The sequence below is a fragment of the Felis catus genome, chromosome D3, assembly GCF_018350175.1.
Source record: "Felis catus isolate Fca126 chromosome D3, F.catus_Fca126_mat1.0, whole genome shotgun sequence".
NCBI lineage: Eukaryota > Metazoa > Chordata > Mammalia > Carnivora > Felidae > Felis > Felis catus.
In genome coordinates this window covers 58,474,135-58,497,190 of record NC_058379.1, presented here as the reverse complement: position 1 = coordinate 58,497,190, position 23,056 = coordinate 58,474,135, and the positions used below count along the sequence as shown (strand labels likewise).

At 54.9% G+C, this 23,056-nt stretch overlaps 1 protein-coding gene and 3 long non-coding RNA genes across 53 annotated transcripts in view; 3 read left to right on the top strand and 1 right to left on the bottom strand.

The window, feature by feature from the left end:
• Positions 1–23,056, top strand: part of CELF4 (CUGBP Elav-like family member 4) — a 297,686-nt gene that overhangs the window by 108,126 nt on the left and 166,504 nt on the right. The gene's annotated exons all lie outside the window — the stretch shown is intronic.
• Positions 406–6,260, bottom strand: LOC123381157. Its single transcript, XR_006587841.1, has 3 exons — positions 5,902–6,260; positions 3,832–3,995; positions 406–3,365 (listed from the first exon to the last, which is right to left on the bottom strand). It is a non-coding gene; the product is annotated as an uncharacterized LOC123381157 (long non-coding RNA).
• Positions 6,295–10,305, top strand: LOC123381156. The gene is made up of 3 exons (XR_006587840.1): positions 6,295–6,524; positions 7,290–9,816; positions 10,157–10,305. It is a non-coding gene; the product is annotated as an uncharacterized LOC123381156 (long non-coding RNA).
• On the top strand, positions 10,317–18,978 carry LOC123381158. Its single transcript, XR_006587842.1, has 2 exons — positions 10,317–10,682; positions 11,409–18,978. It is a non-coding gene; the product is annotated as an uncharacterized LOC123381158 (long non-coding RNA).

Sequence of the window (23,056 nt, the reverse complement as noted above, 5' to 3'; positions counted from 1 at the left end):
CTGCAGGGGCTTGGGGCGGGGCGGGGGGCGGCCTGACCCGCTGACTGCCCCTCTGCAGCACCTCGGTACCCTAGACGGGACTTCGGAGCACCCCTTCCCTCTACAGTGCCCACCGCTCTGTGCCCAGGGCTCCACAGAAACTGCAACAAACGGGGTGCTCTGCGTTGGCAGCCCTCCCACATCCTGGTAAGTGTAGCTGTGGCAGGTCCACAGGTGAGGGGATGGAGCCCAGATCTCCTTCTTCCTACCCCCCCAAACCAGGGCCTAGACTAGTGACAGAAGAATGCTTTGTCCCCATCTCGGAGCGTGTGCGTTAACGTGCTGGACCCTGGAATGGCACGGGGTGGGGGAGGGGAAAGGCATGGTGGGGGGGCCTGGGGTGAGGCTGCCGCCCGCTGCCCTGCCAGGGTGCCGCACGGGGTCAGCTCCGGGGCCAGCGAAGCTGTGCAGCCCGGAGGCCCCAGCAGGGAGATCGGGAGGGCGACATTCCAGCCACGGAGATCATCAGGGATCGCCATGGCAACGGGGGTGCAATTAAGGCCCGTTTCAGCTGGGAGCAGCTGTGCGCACTTTATCTGCCTTGAATAAGGAGGAGAGAAAAAACCTGGGGAGGGAACGGGGTGGGGAGGCGGAGGGGGGAAATGGCAGTCCTTTGCAGGCCTCTTCCTGTTCTGAGAGAAAGAGGAGAGGGGGCAGGGAGGAGAGGGGGAGGGAGACCAAAAGAGACCCAGCCGAACAGACAGGCACACGCAGAGGGGAAACTGAGAGCCTGAGAACCACAGACACAGACAGAGACATTCCCACAGACACGCAGAGGCACTGATAGACTCAGGCAGAAAAACAGACACAAACACAAAGAGGGAAAAAGAACAAACTCAGGTCCTAAAGGAGAGGGGAACAGGTACAAGGCCAGAACCTCACCACCCTTCTCCACTTTTCCCATACACGAATCTTTTCCCCACCGCAGTGGGGCCTCTCAGACGCACACGTACACATGTACACATACACATACACACATGCATGCACACGCACATGCTCACGGCAGCCTCTCAGCCTTTGCTTCTCTCTTGCCCTGCTCTGACCACACCAAAGGTCTACACTCCTTGGGCTCCTCCTCCAGGAAGCCCTGGTGCCCCTCGGGACTCCCCTCCCAGGCGGGGGCTTCAGTTCTCACTAGCTGGAGCAGGCTGTGTTCAGGGCCTGCATGTGGAAGGAGGAACAGTGGGCAGGGGGTAGCAGGCAAAGAAAAGAGCCACACGTTAAATTAGGGAGGCACCTTGAGGTGAAGAATTCAGGGCCCCGTCTGTTCTCTCCTGGCTGACTCACAGATTCCAAAGTCCGTCTTTGTATCTCCTTTCAGCAAAGGTGTCTCAGCTGTCTCGCCTAGCCGAGAGAAGGAATCCCACTAGCTCTTCGTGAGACACAGGAATAGGGCCGTGCATGCAGAATGGGCTATTTGAACAGCTTGGTCTTAGGAGGTGAGCTGAGATACTCTTGTAGCCTCCTTCGTTCCACAGGTTGTAGATGGCTCTTCCTCCAGCTGGCTCAGCACACGTCTGCCTCGGGGCCTTTGCACCGGCTATCTGTCTGCCTGGAAGACTCTTCTTCCACATGCTTACTTGGTTCATTCCCTCATTTCCTTCAGGATTCTTCTCAAATGTCACCTTATCAGAGAGGCTTTCCCTAGCCATTCTATATCAAATAGCTGTCCCTTGAACCCAGGGCCAGCATCCTCTCCCCCTTAGTCGGCTTCGCTGTTTCCATCACCTCCCAATCTATCCCATCTTGACTTGTTGTTTTTATTGATGGTCTCCCTCCGCTAGACTGTGTGTGTCATGAGGGCAGGGACCTTTTTGGTGCTCCGTCCCCAGGTCCTGGCATAGGACCTGTCGTAAGTGCCAAAGGGCCATACAGTGAATCCTATAAGAATGAAGGAACGGGTGGCAGAGAGTCTCCCACCCACCGGGAGCCGTGCAGCCAGCCTCCTGGCAGAGTGCCCAGTGCCTTCAGTGCCCCTTTCCCTGGGGTCCATGCGGTCACATTCCCTTTCTCTGCTCCCATGAGCAGACTTTCTGGACCACACTGGTCCACTCACTGGCACTCAGAGGTAACCCGTTGTTCCCCACGTCTTGGATGACATCCTTCCTCTTCTTGTCTGAATGCCAAACACCTAAAAGGATTCAGGTACCCCCTTCTCCCTTGAGCCCCACTCCTCCGCCTCCAGAGCCATCTCTCCACAGTGGACCCCACGCTACTGGCTGGGGCCGGCAGCTGTGGCTTGGTGGCTCGCTTCTGCCCTTGGCAAGCTGTGGCTCTAAGCGAGACACCTTACCTTCCTGACATTGTTTCTTGGCTGCCAATCAAAGGCGAACAACTCTGTCACTAAGGGCTCCTGTTTGGACAGACCCTTCGGGGGCTGCTTTTTAGGCTGCACCAGGCGGGCATCAAGGAATCAGCTGGCTCCGCGTCTGGTTGACTGGCCAGTGGCTGCAGCTTGTTGGCTGAGAGGTGGGTGGGGTAGCATCTGCTGGGCTGTGTTGGGAAAAAGTGGCTCGACACTTTCTGAAGAGCTGGGAGCAGGCACCAAGCTGAGCTTTCACTCGTAAGGAAGCAGGCAGTCGGGGATGACGCTCCCTGGGAAGTGCGCAGAGTCTGGAGAAAGGGCACTCTGAGGCTGCCAGACCCACGCAGGCGGCAGGGTGGCCGCATCTATTCCTGGCAGTGCCCTTGAAGGCGGTCAGAGCAGCTCATGGCAGTTCCCGCCAGCCTCCCAGATGCCAGAGAACTGTTGGGGGCCCGTGCCTGCTCCCAGGGCCCACGCAGGAGAGAGAAGGGGGTGGGGAGGCCGCCACTCCCCACCCCAGCCAGTCAACAAATGCCTCGTAACTGGACATGCCCCTGCTCGGGCACTCAGGGCGGAGCTGGGGAAAGAAGGAGGCCCACTTGGCTGTGGAGACAGCACGGGGCCATCCATGGGAGGCGGGCTAGCCGGGATGTTCTGCTGTGGCTGGGGGCTGCGTGGCCAGAGAGGCCTCTGACAGGGAGACGGGCTGGAGCCCCACCCCATCCTCCTCACAAGGGCCTATGACTTCCCAGAGGAGAAACGGTCTTCCAGACTGGCCCAGGCCTCAGGCTCCCACTGCCACTCTGGGTCTCAATTCCTCTGGTGACAGGAGACTCACTCTCTGGGTTCAGACAGCAAGCAGTTGTGTGGTGGTTCCATTGAGATTCTGAAGCTACCTCTGGTGACCATGCCACATTCTGTACTATCTGTCTTTTCGACCCCCTCACAGTCCTGGCTCATCTTAATATGGGAAGCACTAAATACCACCATGTGCTAAGACAGAGGCTTCACCAGGGTGGCTCTGAAAAGAGACACATTCCAGTCAGCAAAATGGATGCAGGGGCCCTAGGGAGCCCCGGAGAGCCCCTGAGGGGGTGTGGAGGCGCTTGTGCATGTAGGTGATGGAGACACACGCCCAGGGGTACTGGCCATTGGGGTGCCCGGTTAGCTCGTATACAGTGCTTGGACAGTGATAGGATGAGAGGCTGAATAAATAATGAATGTCCCCCCAAAAGATATATAATCGATAAAAACTTGGGGACATTGGCCCAAACCTAAACACCGGGGCGGGTGCAAATCAGAAGAGAAGGTCAAAGTGCAGAGGGGTAGAGGGTGCAGGTACCACCGCCAGCAGGGCACAACAGGTGAGCCAAGAAGGGATCTCTGTGCCTCTGGCTGGCGAGGATGCGCCGGGTGGCCTAGGGCCACTGGGGAGCTCCCAGAGCTGGGGGAGGAGACTGCGCAGAGAAAAAACCAAAGGTAGTCACCTCAGTCCAGCTGCTGGAGGAGTCCCAGGTGAAAGCGAGGCTGGGGTTCTGGTCTCAGCTCTGAAGGTCAGTGCCAGGGGACTGTGGGCAAGTGGCTGTCCTTCCTGTGTAGCATCTCTAGCGACACCCAGTGACATTCTGCCGCACCTGGCTACCTCCCAGGGCTGTTGAGAGAATGCTGTGATAAAACACACATAAGACTATTCACGAAGCCTCGACCATGAGAGCAAAACCTTTCCATGACAGTCGGGATCCTGTGACCTCCGACTCCGTGTGTCTGGTGACTGGCTCCTGGGCTCCAGAGCCTCTCGCCCACTGGCTGCAGGGGCAACCCCCATGTCATTTCACCTGACTTAACAATGCTAGGACCCTACCTTCATGATACTGATCCTTTTTTACTTCACTTCTAGTGCCTTGACACAATTTGCTGTACTTCCTCACTTCTGCAATTGGTCACACATTGCTGGATAATCAGTGAAGGGTTTATAAATGGTGAACAAACGAATGAGCGAGTGAAGTCACTTGTGTACTTGCCATGGCTCTCGTATTTGGCGGAAAGTCTTTGAGGGGAAAAGACAGGCTATGTGTCTTGTGCAAATCCCAGGGCTGTGCACTGAGAAAATGCCTAGTGGCGTTGAACTGACTGAATTTTGTTCCCCAGCAAGCACCATGGCCGTCCCATGCGTTGCCATCAGCCTAGCAGAGATGTGACACCTGGTAGACCCTTTGAAAACAGGATTGACAGGCTGGGGAGAGGGGGTGGGGGTGAAGAGCAGGGGAGAGGTAGGGAGGGAAAGGAGGATGAGCAGCCAAAGGAGAATAAGTAATTGCGTTCATGATTAAAGACGTGTCAGTGAATATTTATCGAGTGCTTGCTGTGTGCCAAGAAGTGGGCTGGGTGCTTTACACAGATCTCATTTGACTGTCCACCCTGAAGGCCAGGGCCATCTTACAGGTGCTGCAGCTGTTACAAAGAGGTCAGGGACTTTAAGCAAGGATACACAGGTCCTAAGTGGCCCAGCTGGGGCGCAGGCCTGACCTGTGGGATAGGCAGCCAAGGCTTTCCTGCTTCCCCTCATGCAGAGAGCCTGGCTGTGCATTTGGGAACGACGGGAGGTCTTCTGTTCTCAGTTCTAACTGGCTCTTTGGCCATGGCCTCCCAAGGAAGCATCTGTGGGTCGGGACCCTGGAGGGCTGCACCAGTCACCCAGACCTGGCCCAGTCCCTGCAGGCCCCTGACCTACAGTACGAGGTCCTTGCTCTCCAAATCTGTTCAGTACCGGGATGTGGGTAGCGAGGGTTTGGAAGTGATGGATGGCTATAGTATTTGTACAGTGCCCAGCCCCCTCCTCACCACACACACACACACACTCCAGTCTCCCCCACCCTCCACCTGGACAGAACCTTACAGCCCAGATTGGTCTCTTCCTGCTGACGTAAACCTTCATGTTTGGGACCTTCTCTGGAGCAGTGGGCAGAATGAGGGGAAGATGGTGCTAAAAGCTGTAGGTCACAATCCCGGTCCTGTCCATCCTGAGCCTCCTTTGTCCTCTCCAGAAAATGGACAGGTAAAGACCAGCCTTGGAGGCTTGTTATGAGAAGAGACATAACAACCTGGTGCCTGGCACAGCGGGGACACTCAGAGGGTGGGTCGTAAGAATGAGGAAGAGGAGGAGGGCAGTAGGGAAGGTGGTAGAGGGACCTGGAGGCAGGAGCAGGGAAAACTTCCAGATCCCTGCTCCCGGTCTGCTTGTCGGCCGTGCCTGTCTCTCCTCTCCCAGCCTCTCGGGGGAGGCTCTGCTGGAGACATGAAAAGAATCAGACCCATCCCCCCCTTTTCTCCCCACTTGCCTTCTTTTCAAGTTTTTGTCCAAGTGTCTCTGCCCGTCCCTGTCTCTCTGTCCCTCTGCCCCTCTCTGCCTCTGTCTCCCTGTGTCTGTCACCCCATCTGCAAGTCTATGTGCGTGCCTCTCTCCCTGCCCACAGCTCCCTCCTCTGCTTAATCATTTGAACCACCACGTCCTTGTAACTCAGCCAGACAGGGTAGCACCACCCCATGAGGTGACTTACATGCACACATTCGGATGCCAGCACTGTGACTGCCAGACCCTCGTTAGCAGGCCCCAACCCCCTCAGGGACTCAGCACCCAAAACACTGGCAAACCCTTCCCGGTTCTATTTCTGTTCCCAGTGCGGGGAACAGAGAAAGCAAGTCCCCCAGTCATTCTCACTGGGGCAGAACAGCGAGCTAGGGCTCAAACAGGCCCCTCTGGGGACCTCGGTCTCCGTGTGTGTGGCTGTGTCACCCTGTGACAAACTAGTGACCTAGTGACACCACCCTTCCTCAGCCTCCCTTCAGCCGACTGGTCCTCTCAATCAGCCAGCAATGGAGGTGCTGGGGGTTTCCTGGTCCCAACCTCAGGCTTTCTGCATTTTAGCAAGTGCACTGAAGTTAGAATAATGCAGCCCCCTCCCCCTTCCATTGTGACAGGGCCCAGCCCAGACCTCTGCACCTGACGCCTCGCAGGCTGCTTGGCCCACCGCAGGCCCGCAAACCCAGGAGCTCGCATCCCACTCACAGGATGTTCCAACAGCACCCTCTCCTGGAAAGCTCCCTTTATTTTGTGGAGAGCCGAACTCCAGTTGTGTTTGGTGACCATACCTGGTGTCTGAGAACCTCGCTGGGAAGAGAAGTAAGAGGAGGCAGAATGGGGTGGGGCCTCATCTGGAGGTCCCTGTCCTGAGCCTGTTGGCCCATGGGCTGGGTTTGTGGGTATGGACAGTACAGAGAATCACCCATCCCCAAGCCAAGAGTGTGGAAACTGCTCCTGTCCGTCCACCCCCTGCACTTCCCCACTTTTTCCTTCCTTCTCCAATACTGCATCTGTGTGTGTGTGTGTGTGTGTGCGCGTGCGCACGCACGCGCGCACGTGTTCATGCCCATGAGCACACCTGCGTAAAGGTGGGGGGAGAGTGTGTTTCTTCTGGAGAAGGGCAGCTTTGTTTATTATGGCTGTAACCTTGGCCTTTGGGTAGAGCAGGGCAGTGGGACTCTTTGGAGCCTGGAGCAAAGAATTTAATATTCATAAGTGACCTCGGCGTAAATGGACTGCAGCTCCCTCAAAGGACTCACACATGATACCCTCCACCTCCTCCCACAGTTGTCTTTCTCCGAGAGCCCATCAGAGTCTCAAGCAGCAGCTCCTGACCAGCTGCCCACAGTGTCCCCCAACCACTCCTGGGCTCTGGTGTCCTCTGTGCTTGAGGTCCCCCCTCCTGCCCAGCAGGGGGTCTGTATGGTGTGAGGGCAGGGAGAGCAGGGTGAACACCATGGGGTCAAGGGCGGTGGGTCCAGTGTCTCATCCAGGTTCCCACACATAGTAGAAACCCAAGAAATAATAGTGTAGTAGGTTCTGGTCTAAATGCTTCACACACACTAACTTGCTTCACTGGCACAGCTGTCCATTTTGCAGATGAGAACACCGAGGCAGGAAGAAGTTAAGTAACTGCTCCCAGGCCACGCCGACAGTACACAGCAGCTCTGAGATTCAAGGCCAGGCCTTACAGATCATGAGGAGGATCTCACAGATCCATGTGACTGTGTGTCGTTGGGCCTATATTCAGTTACATAAACCTCTAAATTTTAGCATCTATTTTAGGGCTCCGCACTCAGAATACGCACTCTGAATATTTGTTGAGTTGACATCTTGCTGGGCATTTTGTGGTGGGCAGTAAATATCTGGTATACAAAGGATGGATGGACTGGACCCAAAAGGGACTGAGATTATAAATGTGGTGGGAGGCTCAGGATGCCATGTCGGGGACCCCCATGGCAGAATTCAGGGTTCTGCTCCCCACTCTCCCACATTTGTTTGTGAATACAGGAGCAGGGGAGCCTGGGACAGTGACCGGGAGACAGGCCTTGGCAGCCTCTCTGTCTGTCCAGCCATCCAAGGACTGATGCCTCGTCTTCTCCCCACCCACCCTAGTGATGTCACAGTGTGTGGGGGGGCAGGGGGACAGGCAGGGGTGTGGTTGGGAGACCCTCCCTCACCTCCTTTGCTAACCCAGAGGCTACCTGGTGCTTCTACTTTTAAACAAGCAGAAGGATGGCCCCGGTCTTTTCTTCCTCCACGTTTGTAAGCAAAGGAAGGAGAGGACAGAAATCCCAGGAGACCATCAGGCAGCGATAGGCCAGGGCTGTCCCCCTGCAGGGCCCCACAGCGTGGTGCTAATCTACAGGAGACAGAGGCTCACAACCCTCCCAGGCTGGCACAGAGGGCATGGGGTGTCGCAGAGAACAGGGGTTCTCCCCCACTAGGAGCTCAGATTTGAGAAGACTAGAGCCGCTAGCTGGAAGCAGGAGTGTTGGCCACATGCGCGTTAGAGGGTGAGAGCACTGCGCGTGGAAGTCGGGGAGGGGGGCAGTCATGGATCCAGGAGCATTTTGGAGCATAGGTGAAACAGGAGAAGGTAGGTGTAAACGAACCCAGCGCGTCAGGGGACAGAGAGGGCAGCGCGGCTGGCAGCAGGCACTGTGTAGGAAAGTGGGGGAGAGCTTAGCAGAGCAGAGGGGGCAGATTATGGAGCCCTGCCTGGATGCTCCTTGGAGAAGTCTGAGATTCCAAGTTGCTTCCAGTCCTGTGCACGTGGCTCCCACCGCCCTCCAGCAGTCTGTGCTACTGGCTGCCCAACCACTTCTTAACAAATGTCCAGAGGAGGAGCACAGCACGATCTGTTTCCTGGTATTTGGAAGCACGCCCTGTCTACAGAAAGCAGCCTGTGTCTGGTTTCCTTGTCCCCAGAGTCACCATAGGGCCTTTTCATGGCCCACCGTGAAGTGCAGGTCAAGCCCTGCTCAGCAGTATCATGGCATTGTGACGACCATCACCCCAGCCACCACCCTCGGGCACCTCTGGAGAAGTGACACTGGGGCATCCCTTCTCCCTTCCTGGAGGGGCTCTTGGCCCACCCAGCCATTAATGTGCAAATGGCCCATTTTCTGCTTCAAAGGAAAGATTTTTTTTTTTTTTTTTTCTGAGATCTGCAGTTTTCGAGTATTCTCAAATGACTAGCCGGAATCAATCTGAGATCTAAGAGTTTGGTGCATGTAGAGTGTGGTATTCTCAACTGCCATCTTCACTTCTTTTTGGCAAGACCCAGCGAGCCAGTGGCTGAAGGAGGGACCTGAGGCTTGGGGGCCATAGAGCCCATGTTACTCACTTTTAAAATTTGTTCCTTCACCTGAACTGCTGCTGCTGCTGCTGCTGCCGCCTTCTATCCCTCCTGTCTCCTCCTCCATTCACTCGCCCAAAGGCCCTGTACAGTTCATTCTTCCTTCCCAAGTCTGGCCCTGCTCCAGGCATCAGTGGGGACCCTAGTGAAAGAGAAGCTCCGATAGAGGGTGTTGTGTGGTCAAGGGTCTCTGCAGTTCAGACCTGGAGATCCAGGGGGTTTTGAGGAAGGCGAATTCCTGTGAGTTGCAAGTCAATTGGGAGGGCTTCCTGAAGGAGGAGGACTGGATTGAGCCTTAAAGAATAGAAGCCTCCTAGGGCCACATGATGGATGGGAGGTGATCTGGCTGCCACTCTGGGTAAATGGATGTTACCTTCTGTTTTATGTGGACCTTCCCCAAAAGAGGGTGACCTTGTGAGATAGAGGGTGACCATGAGGCAGATGGCCTGGCTCAAGATAATGGCCCCCTGCCTGCCCCATCCATAGCAGGGTGGACTGGGCTGCCCCAGCCAAACCACCCTGGCTCACTCTACCCCCTCCTTCCTAATTGCCCCATTACTGTAAATAATATCTTCCTTTCCAAACAATTAGCCTTCTCATCTTGAAGCTTCCTGTTTGTTTTTTCTGGTTCTGAGGCCCTAACGTTGGAGAAAACAAACATCCGGCATCTGTCTGCAGTCTCCCCGCAACCAGCCCAGCCACTAATGCTTTTACAGCCCCCGCAGGCCTGCTCCCCTGTCCCCCTCCCAGGTTTGTTCCTTATCCTGCTGCTGAGTTCGGGGGAGGCGGGGAGGAGCTAGCTTCTAGCTTCGTGTACAATGTCTGAAACAATCAGGAGAGCAGGGAGGAGGCTGGGTGGCTGGAGCTTCCTCCAGGATCTGCCCCGCCTTCCGTGGCTGGAAGGAGATGTTTAAAAACAAATCCCAAGCTTTTCCTCCTTCAGTGGATGTGCAGAGTCACCGGTCCACGGGAGGGGAGAGTTGGAAAACACCTCAAGTCAGGAAGGCTTCGATGTCAGCAGTGTGGTGTAAGGGTGACAATAATAATATACCCACCATCTGGGATTTGTATTCCTCACCCCATTTTACAGACCATCTCCTGGACCATCAGATCCTTTAAACGAGCTCAGGAGGAGACAAGGCACAATTCATACCTCCACTTGCAACAGGGAAACCAAGGCTCAGAGGGTCTGCACGGTTTGCCCAAGGTCCATGGAGGATGAGCAGGTCGATGGCTAGTTGGGCGGGTGGGGCATTGGGTAGATGGGTGTTTAGATGGGGTGAGGTAGGTGGGTAAGGGGGTGGGTGGTTCGGCTGATGGCAAGACTAGATGACTTGGGCCAATGCACACCTGTCTTCTCCCGGCTGCTCTGAGTAGCAAGCACCTGCCCCACAGGATGCAGTTAGCCGAATTTTAAATTGAGCCCGTGTCATTCGCTAATTATTCCCTGCGGGTCTCACCTCCTTCATGGAAGGGGAAACGCCTTCTCCTCTGTCTCTCCCATCACTCCCGTGCCTCTATTTTTGGAGCTAAAACTCAGGACATCTGGTCCGACGAGGAAGAGGTACTCCTCGGACAGGAGGACAAGTGAATCAGGGCTGCCCCGGGACTGCGAGGTGAGCTTGGTTGCTGCCCCGCTGGGCCTGGGACGAACCGGGCACCCAGCCATGGCCAGCAGGGCCTGCTAAGGCTGAACGAGAGGCAAGGACATGCCTGCCCTTCCTCCGCGGTTCTCTAGGATGTCCTCAGAGCTCCAGGGGGAGCGTGCAGCCCAGCATCCCTCCTCTCCACCTGGTTGTTAGTTCCAGCACGTTCCCCCTCACCAAGGCCCCCCAGCCAAGGCTGCTTGAAAACCTCCACCGGGAGCGTGTACAGGACACCTTGGGTCTAATGTAACATTTAATGGCCAAATCTCCTCAGGCCCCTGCATTAATACAAAACTATCGTACTGGTTCTAACCAGACAGAGTCACACTGCTAATGGCTTCAGGGCTGAGTCCAGGCAAAAACGAGGTGGTGAAGGAGGTGGTGGCCGTTAACATCTTGCTATGGCCCTCGAGAGGCAGAGGTGGGCCATTCCTGGGGCCAGAGGCCTGCACATGACCTCCAAAAGCAAGGCCCTGTGGTGCTCATCTCTATGTCCCTGGAGCCTAAGCCAGGGTAGTACACGTTGCATGCATTTAATACACGGTGGCTGCCTGAATGTATGGGTGAGTGGGCCAGTGTGCTCCCGATTCAGAGGTCTTGGACAAATATTTTTCAGGTGACATGCACCTTTCCTCCACCCCGCCCCCACCAGCCCCCCAGCCTAAACCAGATGATATGATTCTACCTGGCTAACAGGTCCTGCCTCCCAGACCAGCCTAAAGAGCGTCATGTGTATGCCACATAGGAACCCCAGAAATCTCAAACGGAAACAGGCAGGGGAGAGCTTGCTGGAGAAGCCTATGACAATGGGCCAGGCCAGGCCTGGAGATCCCCAAGGAGTCCTGCATGCTCTAGCCCTCAAGGCCCTTGGAATAGGAAGAAGCCTCCTTAGAAAAGGAAGACATCGGACGCCAGAGAAAATAAGGCCAGTGGGACAGTATAACAGGACTTCGGATGTTCAGAGGGGAGTGGAACAGCCCTCATGGGCTCCCAGTGTTTGTACACACGGTGCGTACATGTGCACACAGATGCATGCATGCTCAGAGAAAGGCCTCCAGAAATTGCCCTAACTTGGTCCTGCTTTCATGGAAATCCACTTCCATGGACACCTGGGGGCAAGAGGGACTGTCCCCTGCCTGCCAAATACTTCCAGGTCCCCTCCATACACCTCTGCCCCTCTCAGGGTAGAGTGGAGCTACCCTCCGTCTGGTTTCCTGCAGCCAGACTCACATCAAGTTCTGCCTCTGCCTCCTGCCACTGCTTAACCTTGCACAAGTCCCTTTGCTTCCCCGAGCCTCAGTTTTCTCATCTGTAAAATGAAGGGCGGGCCTGGAGAGTCCCCGAGGCCCTCTGCAGCGCTAGCATCTGGACCGTGGGGGGCTGCTGGGCTCTCAGGTGGAGACAATTTCCCAGATCACTGAGCCCCACCTGGCCACCGTTGTACGAGGGCCTCCCCTGGGCATTGGCCGTCTGGAAACACCGCCATCCACCTTTGTGAATATCTGGTTAAAACACTCACCTAATCCTAACCTAATCCTTTCAATTTGGGGAGAGAATTGAAGAAAAAAAACGCTAGCAGCCTGAAGCCTGAATGCTAACAGATGGGTAAAAAGTATGTATAAATTACACCCGCTGCTGTCAATTCAAGCTCTCCAGATAAAGTGATATGAAAGGTGTTTCATTTATAGGGGAAATTAATTGCCAGCTGTATGACGGGATGGTGTGAAGGAACCACAGCCACATGATGTGTCCCATATATTTTTCCTGGCTGGATTCAGTAACTTCCGTGCCAAGGGCTCCCACTCGACTCCAGACCTGGGGGGCCACCAGGGTAACATGACTCTACACCAACTGTTCCCAAGTTAGGGTGCAGCCAGGGAAGCATCAGACGTGGTGGGCACACAGGGCATTGGGAGGCCGAGTGGCCTCCTCCCCTCCACCAGCCTGACCTCATGGGCCTCCATTTCCTCAGGGCGGCTACTTAAGGTGGGTCTCATGTTGTGGTGAAGAGATGTCTTCTAGTCCGTCTGTGCCCAGACCAGACCACATGGCAGTCATCTCTGTGTCCCTCCCCATCATGCCAAGCACCCTCGCACATCTGTTATGTCAACAGAGAACACTGGCATCTGGGAAACATAGTTTATTCTTGTGACCACCCACACTGCACCCTCTAGTCTCAGTCTCCATACCTGTAAAGTGAGTCTGTTTTAGCTTGGGCTGCCGTAATGAACTACTACTGACCGGGTGCCTTAAACAAAAGACATTTCTTTCTCAAGGTTCTGGAGGCAGGGAAGTCCAAGATCAAGGTGCTGGCAGATGGAGATCCTGGGGAGAGCCCCCTTCCTGGCTTGCAGAGGGCCGCTGGGCCCTCACCTGTGCCCTCACCTGGTGGAAAGAGAGAACTCTGGTCTCTTCCTCTTCCTACAAAGGCATTCATCCCATCACGGAGCCCCATCTAAACCTGATCACCTCCGAGAGGCCCCACCTCCAAATACCATCACACCGGGGGGTCAGGGTCTCAATATATGAATCTGGGGGGTCGCAAAACTTCAGTCATAGGAGGGGCACTTAGCTGGAATGTCCACACTTCCTGTGCCAGTGTGCTACTCGGCATATGAGTCTCATCATTCCTGTCACGAAGAGAGACCAGGAGGCTCTCTTTGGAGGAAATGGAAGCAGCAAGGATGGGCCTGGTGCCTGCCTGAGTGGTCTTCCTCCGAGATTATTTATGAGGAAAGGAGGTGGGCCTCCCAGGGAGAGGCTACCTTCCTGGGACTTCCTTTGGAAGACTGGGACAAAGGATGTGGCCGGGGCGGGGAGGTGGTGTTCTGGTAAAGCCAAGACAGTTTGCACCCCGTGACCCTCGTTTCCGTGGGACCTGCCCCATGGCCAACCCCACTAAAAGCGCCCTCAGGATCGCTTGGTGAAGACGGCCTTATCCCAGAATCATTTCTGAGGAGGGCAGACTGAGGTTCTGAGAGGCCTCCCAGCTCTCAGACCACTGGTCGGTGGCCATGCAGAAACTGGCCCTAGTGCTCTGGCCCCGTAAGCCTCCAGTTTGGGAAACTGCTCCCTTTCCTCCTTTCCCTGCCATCTCCTCCTTTACTTCTTGGGTGGGAGGTGGGCCTGGGGTGCGGGGAGGAGTCTCCACCCCAGCCCCCAGCCCCATCACGCACCCACCCATCAGCTGCTTGTAGGCGGTGGGGTCTTCACGTTCTACCTAGGGAGGGGGACAAAGGGTAGGCTTTCCATCCTGTGCCCCTGCAAGCATTTATCAGAACTATTAAGACAATGAGCTAATATTCTATTCGGATTTAAATAATAAATTAATCTGCATTATACTGAGGAGACCTGAGAGAGACTTAATTATCTGGTGTACTTTAGGGTGGAAAGGAAGGTTGGGGACCGTGCTGGGAATAGACAAAGTTATCCGTGATCACACAGATGCGGGAGCTTAAATGCCAGCCCCGGGCTGACAGAGTAGGGAAGTGTCCCCACTCTGCCTAGCCCCGAAACTCCCTCCCTCCCACATCATGGGGAGGGTGCCTCTGTCTCTGACCATCCCTCCCAGGCCCCCCCACCCCGGGGAATACAGATTCTCACATCAATTGTCCTAAGCCTGAAGCAGGCAGCAGCCCAGGAGAGGAATTAGGAATCAGAGACCCTTTACAGACCCAAGTGTTTGCTGGAGATGTGCCAGGCCGTGGTGTCCTCACCAGTCAAAAGGGATAACAGAACGCTCCCTGGAGGGCTGGGGCAGACAGCTCTGCCTGGCGCACAATCCCACCTCTGCGGCTTCATCGCTGTGTGACCTTAGGCGGCCTAATTTACTTCTCTGGGCCTCAGTCTCCACATCTGTGAAATGAGGGTGCCGCCATCTGTGTCCAGGCTGACAGGAGGCTTAGAAGCTGCAAGGTGTGCCGCTTCAGCGCAGCGCCCACGGGCAGGAAGCCCTCAGGAAACGAGGAGGCGCAGATGCGAGTCTAAAGTGGGAGCATTTGAGGAGCACAGTGAGCTGTGCCGGGTGAGTCTGCGGTTACCCCGTCTTACACAGACTTAGCTTATCCTTGAGCAGGGTTGGAGAGCTGGCGCTCGCGTTCTTCAGCTAAGCTAGCGAGCCCCAGGCCTGTGGTTAATTTTTTTCTTTCCCCTGGCTGGTTCCTGCCACTCCCTGGGAGCGGAGCTTTTCACACCCTGAGCCAGCCTGCCCGAGAGAGAGAGAGAGAGAGAGAGAGAGAGAGAGAGGACTATTTTCAGCTCAGCAGCTACAGCAACAAAGATGTGAAGTCACTCCTGCTGCCTCCAGCTCACCCTGCCTGCCCTCCCCGGCCCAGGGGAGAGGTGAGTGAGAGGCAGGTGGGCTGCGGCCTGGGGGTCCTGGAGCACCCCCGCCCACCCACAGCCCCTCCATCCCGTGGCCCCGGAGAAGCACCGCTCCCTGTCCATCCTGGGCCATATCCACTAGTTCTCTTTCCCTCCCTGCAGCTCTCAAAGTTGAGATGGGGCTCTGCCTGGGACATTGGGGTCCTCCTGGGGTCTGTCCCTCCGGAAGACACCAGGATGGGCTAGGGAGCCGAGGGCCAGGGTGTCCGTGGAGGTTGAAGCAAAGGGCGTGCCCTCCTGTGCAGGGAGCTGCCTGGGAGCTGGGTGTGTAGCTGGGAGGTAGGTGTGCGTGATGACGTGGGGGCAGCGGGAGGCACCTGAGAGATGAATCATCGCAGAGAACCCAGGCGAGTGGGTGTTGCCGAGATCCTGAGCTGGGAAGAACTTGATCATTTGTTAGGTTCAAACCCTGTCAGTTGTCTCAGTCAGGCTGCCAAGAAAACTAAGGATTGGAGACCTTCCTAAGACGAGAGAGAAACTTAGCGGCCAAGGGAACTGAAATCAGACAGGACGCACAGGAGCTACTGCTGGCTGTGGAGCGGAGGTTGCGGTGGCCTCACACACCCAGACTAGAACTACAGGCAACAGTGCCCTGATGCATCAGACACATAAGCCAGAAGCACCCCCCCACACCCCCAACACACACACACACACACACACACACACACACACACACACACTATCCTGGTATCCTGGCCTGGAGAACAGGGCTGCAAGCTGTCACTGGTCCACCAAATAAACCCAGGGGGTCCTGTGAGACATGCCAACCCCATGGCTTCTAGATGCTCCTGTTCTTCACTTGGAGAAAAGTCAGCAGGAAGAGTTCCTCCTTATCTCAGCTCAACTAAAACGGGGATTTGTCCACAGGCAGCCAGGATGCTGAGGGTCCAAGTCCTAAAATATGGGGTCTGGTGAGAACACCACCCTCCCATCCCCCAAAGGGGGACCAAGACAAGCGCTGACAGCGGCTGGGAGAGACGGGAGCCACCTTGAGAGAGGGCAGGACCCTCACCACATCCTGTGGACTTGTCATTCCTCCCACCTGGGGTTTTGGAGGAGGTGGTCCAAAGATCTGGGTCTCCACTGCCACCACAGCCAAGCTGCCATCCTCGCCCATGGCAGACAAGGGACTAAGGCACGTGCTATCCCTGCTGAGGACATCAGCAGGGAAGAAAAGTGGGGGCCGGAGCTAGGGGCCAGTGTTCCAGGGTGGCCTTGGTGGCTGTGTCCCCAGCTAGACACTGGGGAGACTTGGGAGATTCAGTACAGGGACAAGAGTCTCCCCCCACTCCCTCTGCTGAGATAGGCAGAGGTGGTAGGTGTTCTTCCATCATAGCTGTGGTCTCCCAACACATCCCACTGTGATGCAGTCCCCAAAGACCTGGGCTTCTGGTGCCTCCTGTCAACCCACTGGAGAGGAGAAGCACCAGCACGCCCCCAGGCCCACCTCCCCTCTGCACAACACGCCTTGCTGGGGTAATGAAGCAATTGACCCCACTCTCAGGGGTGGGAAGGACAGGAAGATCCACAGCCAAGCCCTCTGTTTTGTCAGCTTCTGCCCTTGGGGACAGGAGCCCCAGAAGGCCCCCCCCACAAAGAAGATGATGGGTGACTGTGCCCCCTCCCCCAGATGAGTAGCAGGAGTGACCCTGGGCTTCCAACCATTGGTGGGCTTTGTTGGATGATCCTTGGAAGTCAAATCCCAGTGTCACAACTGCAATTAATAGAGTGCAGATGCCAGAAACCAGACTCCAGAACTTTCCTTGAGCATTGCACCCAGAAATGGGTGCTCCTTCATCCTCAGAGTAACCCAAGGCCTTGTTGTTTAAGCCTGTCATTGGGCAGCCAATCACGTATGCCCTTGAAACATCACTTTTCTTTTTATTCGGCACTATTAATTAACTCTTGTATTATTAATTCGCTTTTTATGGTTTATGTTTCAGAGTTTATGTGCAGCTTCTCTTCTGCCCAACAAAACTATAAGCTCCATGAAGCCAGACACCAAGCCTTATTTTTGTCTGTCTTACCCGTGGCAACTAGCATGCTAAATAGTGCCTTATGTGTAGTGAGTGCTCAATAGGATTTCTCTATTTAGAACCTTCCAGACTCAACCTCTTACAGGCATTTCAAGTCCTGGAGGAGCTTGGCCAGTTTCAAAGACTGGTTTCAACAAACCCAGCCACCTTCCACGGCTCCAGACATGTGCCACTCAGCCTACTTCTCTGTCTCTCCTTTCATTCCAAAAGAGATAGATTCATAAAACCTCAGAGAGAGGATGAAACTTGGAAACCAGGTGGTCTGGTTTCGTACCAGCTGTAGGAGTACTCTCCCCAGCGTTTCTCCCAAATGGTCAGTTGGTCTTTGTGTGCACGCGCCTTCCAACAGGGATCGGGATCTCCCCACTTGCCAGGCAGCCCATTCTGTAGTTGGCCAGGGCTTATGAGATGTTCCAAGACACAGATAGTTGTGGCCACCACGTGGCATTTGGAGATAGTTTCCTAAAACAAAGGTTCAAACAACAATGGTTCTGTGGTCACTAGTGCTCTTAGTTGCTCACTGTGTGCTCTGCTGGTGTGACTTGTGTGACGGGGGCACAGACGGAGTGGAAGCTGTGATCCTTGTGTCAAGCAGCATTCAGTCTATTTGGGGGGCAGACAATGGGAAAATGATGGTCCTTTACAGAGGAAAACATCAACTGCTACGTCACAGTGTAGGACTGCAGGCCACCGTGTCTGGGTCTTGTCCCCATGTCACTTCTAACTGCTGGGTGCTTTGGAACAGCTCCTTCCCTAGGCAGGGGCCTAGTGTCTCCACCTGCAGAAAGAAGGGGTGGGTTCAGATGATCTCCCAAACTTCTTCTGGCTCTCGCAGTCCTGGAAGCACCCTAACTTCTTTTTTTTAAATTATTTTTTTACCTTTATTTATTTTTGAAAGACAGAGAGAGACAGAGCACAAGTGGGGGAGGGGCAGAGAGAGAAGGAGACACAGAATCCGAAGCAGGCTCCAGGCTCCCAGCTGTCAGCACAGAGCCCGATGCGGGGCTCAAACTCATGGACTGTGAGATCATGACCTGAGCCGAAGTCGGACGCCCAACCGACTGAGCCACCCAGGCGCCCCAAGAAGCACCCTAACTTCTTAAGGAGACATCAGCACAGGAGGCACTGAACTTGAGAAGGTAGAGGGGTGGCACCCCACTGTGCACATCCCAGACACATGTTACGTCACTCCAACAGCAGGCAGTGTCTGGTTCATTCTGTCCGTTGGACATACATAGAGTGCCGGAGGCACGTGTGGGTGGCAATAGAATTCCTGTGATGTGCCTACCCCGGATGGAGACAGGAGCCGGGCATTCGAAAGAAACTTAGCAGTAGTGAGTTGCAAGCTTCCTTCTAACCAGGAGCAAATGGAAAGAGCATAGAATATAAAGAGTATAAAGGTGCTGAGAGGCCATAGTAAGAAAAGCCTTGGAGGCAGGAAGTCTCTTCCTACAACAGGCGACTATTGAGGAGGGTACAAGCAGGAAGTGGGAGATGCTGGCCATGTCTCTGGGGTAGAGCCAGTCTCTCCACACACGGAGGACTCACCAGGGCGGCAGCCATATACAGGCATGCATCCTGGTGGCTGTCCTTGGGGGCAGTCCAAGAGATGACCCTGAAGCAGTAAGAGAGAGTCCCCTCGTTCTCAGGTATGACACCCAGTGCCGCTCTTTGTATGGACATTTTTACCATTTTACAATGGCACACCAGCTTGCGTAGCAGCATACCAGTCTCACGATCCCTGCCGCTGGGGGTGGCTTTGCCTGATCCACACACGAGCGGCCTTCGGCAAGCATGGTTTGCAGCCGTTGTTTATAAAGTTGGAGGATGGGATAGCCCAGCCATGATTTCTCCTGTTTGTTCTTCTCTACTTCCTCTAAGTTGGTGTCTCCAAATAAGTAGTAGGAGAACAGATGCTCTCTTTCCTGCCCTGCTTCCCAGCTCTATGTTCTGGGCCCAGGTCAGGTGTGCAAGGCATTGACTGGGGGGACTCTCCTGGTCAGGGTGAGCTCTGGAGCCTGGGTCCCCACGCTATCAGGTGACCCTCACCATAGCCCCCATCTAAGACGAGCTGCATGGATGAGAAGGTGGGTACAGTGCTGGCTGCTCACCAGCCGCGGGGACCTGGAGGTTGGCGACCCAGCAGGAGTGGACCCAAAGACTGGATGAGACCCAAGCCTGAGCTGCCTGGTTTTTCAGCCCCTGCCCAGAGACAACAATAGACCGGCATCCTTCTTGCCCCGTTGTTCCTTGCAGTCGGTGGAAAAGTAAGTGCTTAAGGCAGAAGACCCATTTTGTGCTTTTATAGCTTTTACACAGAACAGATGCCTAGGACTCAGGAGGCCTAATTATGTGAGTGTGGACAAGCTGCCTCCCGGGATCTCAGTTTCCTCATCTGTAGATTGGGCATGATGGTACCTGCCCAGACAGCCTTGCAGATATGTTAGGAGGATTAAATGAGAGAAGTAATAAGAAGGCACTTTGGAAAGTACATAGTGCTGAGCTCACCTGCCAGGGAAGTTTAATACTTTAATCTTACTGTGGTGACTTGTTTACCAAGGTTTCACATAATTACGGGAGAGGGGGCAGCTGCATAATAGAACAATAGCACAAAAATAAGAAGGGGACAATAGGCCACCAGGAAAAGTAGCGTTAGTCCTCAGCATAGGACTTTAACCAATCAGTTGGACAATTTTAACTGGGCACCTGCTATATATACCAGGGAGTGAACTAGATGCTGGGCAGGCAATGGCTGATGCTGGGTCAGGGGAGAGCCCCATCAGGAGGCAGAGGGGAGTGGAGGGGCCCCATGACCCGTTAGCACTCCCAGCACACAGCTGACCCACAACTCCAACTGGAGTGGGACCTGGAGTCCTTTCTGCCCTTTACTCATCCCAGGACCCAGGGGCCAGGCCCAGGGAGGGTTTCCCAGAGCCAGGGTGGAGGGAGGAAGCTGGCAAAGGAGGGAGCGTGGGGGAGGCCACCGTAACCAGAGACACCTGCATCTATAAAAAGCTCCTGCCCCCACCTTCAGTCCCAGCTAGAGCTGCTAATGTGAGCACCCTGTGCTCCCCAGGAGGCGAGGAGAAGGCGAGCGCTTCCCCTAAGGGGGGACATGTGGAGGGAGTGCGTTCCAGGCGGTCACTGGAGAGGAGGACACACCACCCCCTTACAGGAGGGGCTAAGGCCAGGAGGCAGTGTCTTACAGCATCTTGGTGAAGACGGGAAAACAGGCCCCCTGGCTCCCTGCTCAGTGCTCCTCCCCCCATCTCAGCATCCTCCCCCACCTGCCCAGCAGACCCAAGATGCAGGAGCTGGCTTCTGCAGCTTTTTGTTTGCAAACTAGGTCCTAAACCAGAGTCCCAGGTCAGTTCTTTCTATACGGAGTTAGGTTTCATGCCTGGCTTTAGGTTTTGTTTAAAACCCCAGCAGGCTCTGGCTCGAGGTTCTTGTCAGCTGTGTTATAGACCATCCTCCCTGCCCAGGACCCTCCCGTCCCCACCCGGGTCTGTGTGGGGTGGGGGCAGGGGACCCACTGCAATGCTATTACAGTATTTGCATTTATATGAGGCACAGACCCCAAGTCTCCAGTCTCTGGGTGCTTTTACAACCCTGTGTATACATAATTTATTTTTGTTGCTATTTAATCAGGCTCCGTGTTGAGATGAAAAGTTTCCAAGGGGCCCCAGGTTATTATGCAACTTTCAATTCCAGCAGCATTGACTGAGTGGATGGAGCCCCCAGCCCCTCCTCAGCTGCAGAGGTGGGGGCAGGGCACTGGGCAGGAGGTCCGCTTTCAAAGCAAGCACAAGCTGAGGCCCTGGGGTGGCTGGGGAAGGGGTGCAGAGCCCAAGTCCACCCTCTGTGAGAGGCAGGAGTAAGGGAGGGGGCACAGTCCCTGGGGAGGGGCTGAGACAAAGTGGGTGCCTGTGGGAAGAGACAGCTGGTCTGGACATTCGTGTCCAGAGTCTGGAGACAGAGCGGGCCCAGGCAGGGATGCTGGAGGCCAAGTGGGAAGCCAGAACCGCAGGCGGGCATCTGATGCGGGAGGCAGAGAGTTGCGTGAGTCCAAGTTGGATGTCTTCAACAAAGATCAGTCCCAAGAAGACGAGGTTGTCCTGGGTTCCTGAAGTAAGCCCTAGAGGAAAGCCCCGGCTGCACTGAGGCCAGAGGGGAGCCCCAGGCTAACAGGATCTCCACCTCCATCATTTGTGGAACATGGGGCCTTCTAAATACATAACCGAAGAGGCTGTGATGTGAGCGGAAGCTCCTGTGTCTGTCTGCTAGAGCTGGGGCCCTGGGAAGAGGGCAGTCTTGCTCTGGGGTGGTGCTGCCTACTGGGAAAATCCAGGCCTGGATTTTCCCCCTGACCAGACACAGATACAGACACACAGGAGTGTGTGTGCACAGACCTGCACACACAAGTACACATATAGACACACACAGACACAAAGAGGTGCGCCAAACGCACACAGACACAGATGCACAGTCACGCACCACTTCCTGGCCCGCTGACTGCCCTCTGTGGCTGGCCACACCCTGGGGGGGGGGCGGGGGGGATGTCCTTCTTCCAAGAGAAGGTGGGTCAGAGAGTAGGGTGGTGGGAAATGTGAATAAACATGTTCTTCCCGAAGGGCATATTGTCAGGAGACTTAAGTACCAGAGGGCGAGATAGAGAGTAACATTTCCAGCAAATAGAAGAGCACCACTCACACAGTCAGCGACAGCCCCAGCCCCTGTTATGAAGTAGGCAACCGCAAGTGTGACAAGGACGTTCCTTACCATGATGGGTGCTCGTGGGAGGCCAGCCCCAGGAATGTCTTGACTGTCACCAAATCTGGTGATGGTCACACAGGTGTCCATGCCTCTGAAAGACACATTCGCTGAGGCCTTAGCAAATATTTGCAAATATTTGCAGGGTTGTGGGCTGGCCTGGAATGTTCAGGCACATCTCCTCCTACGATGCTGCCACTACCTGAAACAAAAACGGAACCTTCCTTGAGAGTCTCCTTGTCCCATAACCCACCTGACACCAGAAGGTCTTCCTGTGAGTGCAGATTTAAAGTCTATACAAAGCCGAGGTTTTAGGGAATTAGATGATCCCATCTGGGAAAACTAAAGTAATGAGTTCCTCCAAATGCTATGTGTCCCGTCAACTGTACTGTTGGGCGTGAGAGCACTGTCCCAGCCACTTTGGGGTGACACCATCATAAACACCCTTGGAAACACCCCAGTGGATACACTCAGAGGAAAACCTCTCTGCTTAGCTACTTCCCCCAGTACAGAAGTCTGCTTAAGAACGATCCTGGGACCCCTTCTGATTTTACAGATGAGGCCACTGAGCCCCAGAGCAGGAATGTGATGTGGCCTTCTTGACCTTTCCCCTGCCTCCCCTTGGCTCATCACCCAAGTGGTGACTGGCCAGGCCCAAGCTCCAGATGCAAACCGTCCCTCTACTTCTTTTCACTCTGCATTCAAGAGGACTCAGCCACTGGCCAAAGCTTTATTTTCCTCTCATCACCCTGATTATTCCCTGTTTAATTAAAATTTGTTTCAGCTAATAGGCTTTAAATTAGTATTTTCAAATATTGACATCTGCTGGACCCTTATTCATTATTTTCAAAAGCTCTAGGGCTAATAGCTTTATCACCCACCAATTAATTACTTATTCACTGGACAGGTAGCCACTGCCCCCAGCACATGGACGGACGTACTCACAGGAAGGTGAAGCCACACATACAACAGACACACACAGCCATGGGTGGGCATGTGCATGCACACCACACACACACACACACACACACACACACACACACACGACACATTCTCCAGTAGAAGCCAGGCCTAGTAGAGTGTGTCTGAGCATAGGTTGGGAGACCAGGAGGAAAACAAAGCATTTGTAGTAGGCCTGGGTGCCTTGCCAGC